The 10,006-nt window shown below is 48.5% G+C and overlaps 1 protein-coding gene across 9 annotated transcripts in view; it reads left to right on the forward strand.

The window, feature by feature from the left end:
* The window catches only part of KCNA6 (potassium voltage-gated channel subfamily A member 6), a 40,007-nt gene extending 32,566 nt beyond the window's left edge, over window positions 1–7,441 (forward strand). For 7 of the 9 annotated variants that reach the window (XM_070620548.1, XM_070620555.1, XM_070620557.1 and 4 more), the window contains one exon: window positions 7,061–7,441. The gene's annotated coding sequence lies outside the window, so the exon portion shown is untranslated. Of the gene's footprint in view, window positions 1–2,402; window positions 2,512–7,060 lie in introns of all 9 variants that reach the window. The other 2 variants (XM_070620552.1, XM_070620559.1) reach the window with 1 other exon arrangement.
* The last annotated feature ends 2,565 nt before the right edge of the window (window positions 7,442–10,006 follow it).

Consider the following 10,006-nt stretch of genomic DNA (forward strand, 5'->3'; position numbering starts at 1 on the left):
GGTGGACATTACAAAACTTTTGCCAACGTCCAGGTGAAAGATGGCACTAGGGTGATAGTGACGGGGATAGAAAGAGGTGAATGGGCTGGAGAGCTGTGGGGAGGCGAGAGCCTCAGGCCTCGGGGATGGGTTGGAGGTGGTGGGTTAGAGAAAAGGCGGTGGATGAGAGGGAGAGGAAGGCTTCTCAGATTAATAACACGAAAGAACAGGAAGTCCAGCCATCACTTCCTTTTGATATGGGGATGACATGTGATTTGGGTGGGGGGGTGGAAACAGTGAGCATATTTTAAAAATCATTTGAATTTTTATTAAAGTAATACATACGCACGGTTTGAAAAGCTGAATAATAGTCCAAGGCTTTTATGGAAGACCAGCAGCCCCAGCCCGGCTCGTTACCAGGTCCATGGAGCCCACCACCCTCACTTATCTGAGCAGTTTGTTTCTGGTGTCTACCTTTGTTTTCCTCAGGAAAGGCTTACATTGCTATTTCTTGATTTCTCTTTTCATTTAACAAATATTTATAAAGCTCCTGCTTCGTGCTGGTCACTCAGCACGGGTACATTAGTGGACGAATGATGGATACAGGTAGGGGACAATATTCCCTGCCCTCACAGAGCTTTCCCTGCAGTGGGGGAATAAGCGAACATTTAAATAAAATGTCACCGTCACCATCTCGTTATATAGAGGTGGTGCTCCATGGAGAGATGGCTAAGAACAACGTGGAGAAAAATGAGCATCCATGGGGATGATGGAGGGAATGTGGGGGAAGAAATGCAATATTAAATACAGGAGTGGAGGAAGGGAATGACCTTACTGAGAAGGTGGCATCTGAGCAAAGACCTGAGGGATGGCAGAGAGAGCCCTGTGGGTGGGTGGAGAAGGGCATTCTAAGCAAGGAAACAGCAAGTGCAAAGGCCCTGAGGTGGGAGAACTTGTGGTGTAACTGAGGAGCAGAACAGCAAAGAGGCCCTTATTGCTGGGGCAAGGTGGATGAGGGGGAGCCGTAAGGGATAAAATCAGAGCACTGAGGTGGGGCAACATGATTGTGCGGGGCCTTGTGGGCTGCTGTGGGGACTTTGACTTTGCCCTGGGTGATGGGACATTACCGCTCGTCTTTGTCTGAAGCACTTTCTCTGCTTCAACATAATTTTTCAGTTAAATCAGCGTTCGGTGGTTATGTCATCACTATCAAATGTTATTTTCTGCATTGCCAAGCAGTATATTATGGTAAAGTTCATTTAATCTCCTTTAAACATTTTGTTAAAAATTGCCTCATTTTCTTCACCTGCTTAATTTTCTGTGTACCTTGTTTGAAATTCTTTCCAAACTCTCCCACAGAGTTGGAAAACCCATCCAAACACCATTTTCCATGTGGTCAAATACATCAGGCTCTCTATTAGTTCCTTTTTTTCCCCTCTGGTGCCTTCCCTTCTGGAGCCTTCCACTCTCCCACTCCAGTCTTATCTGCTGTCTCTCTGCCTCCTTGCAGCTTGTGTCCTGGGCATTCATTTCCCTTCTCTCCCACATTGGGTCTCTGTTTTCCTGCACCACACGTTCTCTTCTTTGTTGGTTTGTTTCTTCTTTTGGTGGGGCAAATCCTCCAGTAGTTTTCTGAGAAAGGGTAAAGGGGAGGTACATTTTTGAAGCTTTGCGTGCCTAAAAATGCCTTTAGGCATGTTTAATGGAGTTCAGTTCTCGAACTCCGTTAATGATTGGGTGGATGTTAAGATGCCGGGATGGACATCATTTTTCTTCAGACTTCTGAAGGCTTTGCTCCACTCTGTCCAAGCTTCCAATTGTTCTGCGAGAAGTCGATGCTTTTCTGATTTCTTTGTAGGTGACATTTTTTTCCTTCTGGAAGTTGTTGACATCTTCTCTCTATCCCCGGTGCTTTGCAACATCACAGCTATGTATCTTAGGATGCGTGTGTTGGGTATGGAGTTGCTAGATGAAACAGAGGACCCCCCCGTTAAATTTGAATTTCAGATAAACTGCAAGTAATTTTTGCAATATTTAGGACATACTTTTACTAAAAGATTATTCATTGTTTATGAAATTCAAATTTAACTGGGTGTCCTATTTTGTTTTTGTTTGTTTTTGCTAAATCTGGAAACCCTAGAACTTGGGCTTTTCAATTTGGAGACTCCTGTCTTCCAGTTTAGGGAAATTTTCACATATTATTCCATTTCCTTTAAGCTAAAATATTAGACAAAGCTTAAAAAAGATAAAATATTTCAACAGGGCTTATAACCAAAAATGAGAGTCCCCAGCTTCCTCCCTCTCCATCCCCATCTCGCACCTTCCAGAAATAATCTCTCTCAACTCTCTAGCTCTTTCTTCTAGACTTGCCACTGTATTTCTCAATAATGCACTTACATTGCTTTTTTGTCTTATTTTTTAAGTCTTAGAAAATTCAGCCTCCTTCTCTAGAAGATCAGGGTTTAGCTTTCTTACACCATCCGCCATGGCTCTCCAAAGTAGAGACGCACGTGCTTCTCAGCCCATGCCAGTGTAAGTGTCACAATACTTATTCACTCATATTCAGTCCTACTTTATTAAGACTGTAAATATTATTCCTCATTGAGCCATGTAGTGTGCTGTGCTGTGATTAAATTTCCCTCCTTGCACTATTTTTCATTTTCCTCTGGAGTTACTCAATACCTTCTTTTTCATTGCTTAATTTTCTTTGTACCTGTCACTGTTTGATACCCAAAAGGAGAATGGGGCTCAGCAGACGTCTCACTGGACGTGTAAATCTCTTTCTACTATCTGCTGACACACCAGGCTGTCTTTCCCATCATCCCGACTGCCTGGGCCCCTCCATCCTCTGCTCCAGTGTGGTCTGGGCGCATTGCACACCTACCGTCCTGGCACAGCCCTTCACTGGTACCCAGGGATTCCCCTCACGGCTCTGTGACAGGTAGTTTCCAGCTTGAACGAGTATAGCATTTTGGGTTGAAAACCCCCTCATTGGCTTCCAGCTTTTTATGTTTTGCTTTTGGTAAAATCTGCTGCCATCCTAATTCCCAAGTTTCAGGCGGCGGCTGTGCCTTCATGTAGGTCTATTTTTATCCATTTTCACGGGCATTCAGTGGGCACTCTGGGTCCGGAAATGCTTGTTTTTCAGTTCTTGAACATTTTCTTGAATTATCTCTTTAGTGGTTTTCTTCCATTCTTTTTTGGTCCGTTCTCTTTTTCTAGAACTCCTGTTTAGTCAACTTTGGCTCTCCTGGACTGGTTCTCAAATTTCTGTATTCTAAGGACAAACCCTCCTCTGTGTGTCTCGTCTACACTTACACTATATTCACAGCACTACTGGTCACTAAACGTGTGTGGGGGAAGTTTCCCAAACCAAGCAGTTCTCAAGATTTCCAAATACCAGCTGGGTGTCCTACAATCTACCTCAATTCTGACAGCATCTACCTAGACATAGCATTAGATCCCACGAGTTAAGGGCTCAGTCCCACGAGACTGCTCCTCTCCCCACTTCAGACGCCAGTCAAAAGTCCAGGTGGTTACCTGGGCTTCTGACCTGCCTGCTATTGATCTGAGGTTTCCATAATCCTCTTCTCAGGCTCAATTAATTTGTTAGAGCAGCTCACAGAACTCAGGAAAAGTTTGCTTACCAGATTATGGATTTATTATGAAAGAATATAGTTCAGGAACAGCCAGATGGAGGAGATATATGGGGCAAGGTATGTGGGAAGGGGCCCGGAGCTCCCATGCCTTCCCCCAGGTGCATCATTCTCCCAGCAACTCTACATGGTCACCAACTCAGAAGCTCTCCGAACCCCGTCCTTTGAGTTTTTAGGGAGGCTGCATTTCATAGGCATGGCTGATTAAATCATTGGTCATTAGCAGTTGATTCAACCTCCAGCTCCTCTCCCCTCCCTGGAGGTGGGGGAAGGTAGGGTGAGTCCTTGGGTGGGACTGACAGTTCCAATGCTCTAATCCTGGTTTGTTACCCTGGTAACTAGGCCCCATTCTTAGGGGCTTTCCAAAAGTCACCTCGTTAACATAAACCTAGGTGTGATTGAAAGGGGCTTGTTATGAGTAACAAAAGGCACTCGTTTCCCCTTTATGGCTCTGAAGCCACTTTAGGAACTTAGGACAGAAACCAAATATTATAACAAAACATGCCCCTGTTGCTCTAATGCTCAGGAAACGACTTGGGATTTGGGAGCTGTTAGCCAGGACCCATGGAGGAAGATCAAATATCTATTTCTTATTGTAATTCACAATATCACATTTACCTTTACTCTTTTTCATTATACTTTGTTCTACTTTCTGGGACATTTCCTCAACTGTATCTTCTAGAACTTCTGTTTAAGTTTCGTTTTGGCTATCATACTTTTAATTTCCAAAAATTCTTTTCTTCTCCTTGGATGGTTGCTTTTTTATAGCAGCCTGTTCTTGTTTCATGGATAAAGTTTTCCATCTGATTCAACCAAGGATTTTTAATATTTTTGAAGATTTTTTCCCCGTCTCTGGCATTTTGTTTCCTCTGAGTTTCTGTCTTCCGTCTGTTTTGACCTGTTGGAGCCTTTCCCAGATGTTTGTGGTTTGAGGATAGCAGTTCATTTTCAAGAGTGAAGAGCCAAAAGGCTGCCTGGAAGCTCTGGTCTGTGGGGCTTAACGAGTGGAGAGTTCACCACAGGGCGATGAGGCGAGACCAGGCCATCTGGCTGGGGACCTCTAGATGTCAGTGTCTCTAGGCATTTTCGCTTGGAAGCCTTTGGTTTCTCCAAGGAAGAATTCAATTGCCTGCCTGATTGTGTTCGAGGAGCAGAGCAGGGGAGGTGGCAGACCTTGCTGTTCAGGATGCAGTCACTCCGTCATTACGAATAACCCCCTATTTTCAGTACGGTGCCACATCCCTGCCGTACACAATGCTCCATGACCTTGAGTCCAGCCCTGTCTGTCAAGCTTATTCTTAAAGTTCCCCTCTTTTGCTGGGATGGCAGATGGCTGGGTGTTTGGCTTTATGGGATTGGGAAGGAGACCTGGAAGGTATATCTAACTGCCACCACTTTTTAGCCCCCCTAGACCCTGCTTCTGTGGTACCCGGTGCCTCCAGTTCCTGAGCTCCATGGGTTCCCTGGGGGTAAATCATCATATCCCCTTGGCCCCTCGTCTGCAGGCACTCAGGTTTCAAATCTTCCCCTCTTCTAAGCAGATGTTGTGCCCCCGATGGTGTTCTGTCATCTACAAATTGGCTTTTAGTTCTATTTCATCCACTAGTGTGATGTTTTTGTCTTTGTAACTTTATCTCCCTTGCCCCCTTTAAAAATTTCCCTTACTGTTACTTGAGCAGGGTTTCAGGAGGGAGCAAAAAACCAAAAAAAAAAAAAAAACCCATGTTTTTAATCTGCCACTTTTAACTCTAGGTCAGATGGGCTTCCCTCATGCTGTTTCTTTGGGCTGACGTGAAAAGCATCATGAATTCCCTGAGAACATGGAGGAGCTGTGGGTGGGATGTGTGGGCGGCCCTGGGATAGAGCGCACGGGGTGTGGTTGCATTCGTATGCTGAGCACTGAGCCTCATGCAGACCTTGGCCTTTGGGAGTTGTGTCCAGACGCCTGACACGGCCCATATTTGGATGCGGCAGTGCTTGGACGGGGTCCTCCCCAGTCATGAGTGTGTGAGGAGAGCAATCAGTTTTCTGCTCCCTGCTCTTTGAAACAACAAGAACTCCACTTTGACCCTTTGCTAAAGTATCATCTTTCACTTGATGACCGTTGGGATTTCACAGGGAAACAAAGGTTTTTGTTTTGTTTCACTTCGTTTTTCAGTACTTTGCAGAAGTTATTGCAAATGGACGAAGGCCATGGAAAGCCCTTGTGTGATGTCCTGTGAGCCTGAAGCTAGATGGTCAGTGACACCTGGCTGCGAGGCAAACGCTGGTGCTGGGACTCCAGGCTTTCCGTATGCTTTTGGGTCTTAGTAAAATACAAGCTACTCCACGTTATGGACCCTGGGGCTTGCTCCCAAATAATTGAAATTACCCATATTAAATTTTTTTTGTTACACAGGAGCTTACTGCAGAGGCACAATGATATCTACTGGTGTTTCTGTAAGTCTTTACCTTTTCCAAAGCAGCTTCACAAACATCTGGTCCTCGTGGCAGCCCTAGGAAGCCTGGAACACACCTCATCATGCTCATCCCTGTTTCACATTCGTGGAGACAGAATTGCAGGCAGTGACTGGCTTTGTTTATTTTCAGCCCAACCCCGGCCTGCTCTTGGAGGGGTTTTTGGTAGCGACAGACACGCAGCACACGGGGATGGCTCAGGGGCCTGACTTTCTTTGCTCAGGGCATAGGAGAGCAGACGTTGAACACTGGACTTTGGGCCCCAAATCTCACATACTTTCCAGTAGAAAAAAATTATGTATAGTATCTCGTGGGACACACTGTAAAGGAGCAGGAAATCAGGAGAGAGATCAGTCATGGTGCGATGGCCAGAGAGGCCTGTGCAGGTGTGGGGCTGGGCTGGGCCTGGAGGATGGTGGGAACGAGGAATGTGGGAGGGAGAACAAGAACATTCTGGAGGTGCATAAGGAAGGAGACCGGCCGTGGCAGGAGCTCTTTCCCGGAGGGAGGATATGCCTGGCGTGTGCTGAGGGTCCGAGACGGGCCTCTGGGACCACGGTGGACAGTGCCGGGTGTGACAGGGCAGTGAGCCCAGCTGTGTAGACTGTACGAGGGGCCTGGAGGTTGAGTAAATTGCTTGGACTTGATTCTTGGGGGACTAATGGGCCACCAAAGATAGAGAATTAAGGCAGTATATAAAGACAACCTCTGCAGGAGTGGCTTCAGGTTGCTTGTGCTTGACAGAGGCTGACGCGTTTGAGGGGCCCATGTAGGGCCTGTGTCATGCAGGTTTGGCTTGAGCAAACCAGACAGCCCAGAAGTGGAGGCTGGGTGGGGACCACTAGGCAAATGCCAGAGGAGCTGGGCGCAGAAGCCAGAGGGCATTCCTGTTTCTTGGTCCATTCCTCGCGCAGCTCACCCTCGTATCACTAACTACACTTCCTTTTGTTCTGATTCCTCCCTGGCAGGGAAAGGCTGGCACAGAGGTCCAAGCAAGGAGACCTACACATACATTTCTGATAGCGGCTGGACAGAGAGGGCCCGGACCCTCAGCTTCTCCAGAAGACGAATGAGACCCCTCCTTGGGCCTGACACCCCTGCGGTGACCTCCCAGAAGCAGTGACCAGGCTAGAAAAAGCTGAGATCTGACCCACCGGCGTTAAAGATAGGGCCCAGGATGTTGGGGTGAGGCTGTAGGGGGAAAGGGAAAACTGGTGATGTGGGCAAAAGAGAGCAGGTCTGGGAGGTCAGGGGTCAAGGGATGCTACAAAGTGCATGGCTGTGCTACAGACCCACCCAGGAAAAGGATTGTTGTGGAAGACTAACGAATAAACATATGGAAAGTCTCAGAGGCTGTGTGTTTCACTGTGTGAAAGCATCAACAGCTAAGTTAAGCAGACAAGTCAAGTAGTTGTGACAAAAGCAGGCTCATCCAGGATGCCAGAGCACCAATCGCTTCCCAGGCGCCACCCACGGATCATCAGAAAAAGCGCTTGATTACCCTCTGCAGTGACCGCACCCTGGACAGGGGACGTTCTCCAAGAAGCAAGATGTGTAACCCACGGTCTAGGAGTTGTCTGCCTCTTACATATACACGCCTGTGGGCAAATGTGAAGGTCAGAGCGGCATTTCCCAAGGCCCACCCAGGGCCCGGGTGATGCTGTGTGTGGGCCTGCCGGGAGAGGGAAGGGCTTCTTTCTTGTGTGTAACCCACATGGCTCTTCTTGTTGTTGACAGCTCTTGGCTCCTGGCCTGTCCTCAGGGGGAGGAGAGCAAGGGCACTTCTGCGGAGGGGAGCCCCTCCTTCTCACCGCTTCCCTCCCTCCAGCATCCTTCCAGGTGTTCTGCAGGGGCCAGCTCCCACTAGAAGCCGCTCTCATCCAAGTATCTTTTCCTCTTGGTGGCAAAGCACATCAGGCTGATTTTCTTGTCCAGAATTTACTTTCCTAATGAGATGTTGCTGGGGTTACAATCTGCTTTCATGCCCAGACCCTCCCAGAAATGTTCTGAGTGCCTGGGCTTCGCTGCCACACTGCAGAAGTCTCAGCAGCAGGGACCATATTCTTAGCCACGTGCCCACCTGTGTCCAGCAGAGTACCTGACAGAACTTCACTCATAAAACGTCTGGTGAGCGAGTGAGTGAGGACGTGGAGGAAGGAGGGTTGGCTCTGGTTAATACACGCAGTTAGAACACTTAGAGCAAATCAGCAAGGACTCACACATTGTTCACACCAAGTGAAGGTGGTTGTCAAGGATCCCTGCAACACACACACACACATACACGTGCACATACACACGTGCACACACATGCACCCTTTTCTCTCCCAAGCTTCTCTTCTTACTTGAGAAATCCCGTAACTCTGACATCCCCTGTGAAGGTCTGTTTCCCAAGCTGTGTCTATCATTCGTTTGTTCTTTCATGCAACAAGTGTTCACTGAGTGCCTACTGTGCGCCAGGCCAGTGAATAAACCAGCGAGAACCCATGCCCTGTGAAGGTTAGGTGCTGGTCAGGGAGACAGGCGATCGGTACTATAAATAACTAAAATATGTTGCTTGCTAGATGAGTATAAATACAAGAGGAAATCAAGAAAGGGGGCTATGAAATACAGCAGCGGGGTGTGGAGATCAGCTTAAAGTGGGGAGACAGGGAAAGCCTGACCTTGAAGGTGATGTCTGAGTAAAGGACAGAGGTCAGGAGGGATCCAGGGAGGCACCTGGAGGGAAAGCTTCCAGGCAGAGGGAACAGCAAGTATGAGTGCCCTGAGGTGGGTGCACCGCAGGCATGTTCCAGGAACAAGAAGGAGCAGGGTGGCTGGAGGGTGATTGAACAAGCAGGAGAGGAGCAGGAGATGAGGCCGGAGACCAGCTGGGTGGCAGAAGGCGGGGCTAACCAGTCAGGGTCTGAAAAGACTTTGCTGCTTGTGCTCGGAGTTGGAGGGGAAGCCGTTCCTCCATGGTTCTGAGCAGAGAAATGATACGAGTGGTCTTAAATTTTAACAGGATTACCAGTTAGGAGGTTGTTTGAATAACCTAGGTGACAGCAGATGATGGTTGGGTCAGGCTGTCAACAGCAGGAGTGGGGAGAAGTGGACAGATTCTGGATAATTTTAAAGGGAGAGCCAACAGGAGAAACTGGAGTGGCATGTGAAAGGAAGAGTGAAGGCAAGGGAAACTTCCAGGCTGTGGGTCTGAGGCTACCCTTTCTGGTGGCTGCTGGAGGCCTGGTACCCCCAGCCCAGAGGCTGGCCTGTGGGACACCCCTCACCCAGCTAAGCCGGCTGTGCCGCCCAGCTCCTCCTCCAACTCAGCAGGCCCAGAGGAGTGAGACCCTGCCTCCCGGCCCCACGTCCTTCTCTGGCCAAAGCCAGTGGGAGGGCGACAGCTGTGGTCGCCTCTGCCCGGGCTGTCGTCCTGACCCCCAGTCTAGGAGGGACTGTGTCTGAGTTTCCATGATTCATTCTCAGTCTCTCACTCTCCTCCCCTCCACGCATCCACCCCCTGATTCTATCCACCAGCCTCTGCAAGTTCCTCACCCTCCCCGCTCAAACTAGAGCAGAGAAGCCTGCTTGCCAGCCAAGTGACAGAGCACCAACAGCAAAGTGCCCGGGGAACTCTCCAGCACCCTCCGACCAGGAGACTGCTGTCCGAGTCACAGAGCAGTAAAAAGAGATCTTCTGGAAGATTCTCTTTCCACTCAGCCTGTTCCTGGGAAAGTTGGGAACATGATTGAAACTGACTACAGCTGGAAATGACAGGGGAGGTATAGTCACATCCCAGTGGAAACCAAACCGAAATGGGAAGCAGAAGACCAAAATACCCCAAGACAGGGACAATGGGGAGGGCAAAGGTGGGGTTCATGGAGTGCACCAGCAGCAGAACCCCAGACCAGTCTGGGAGAAGAAGAAAAACCAGG

The sequence above is a fragment of the Equus przewalskii genome, chromosome 5 (genome assembly GCF_037783145.1).
Source record: "Equus przewalskii isolate Varuska chromosome 5, EquPr2, whole genome shotgun sequence".
Classification (NCBI taxonomy): Eukaryota; Metazoa; Chordata; class Mammalia; order Perissodactyla; family Equidae; genus Equus; species Equus przewalskii.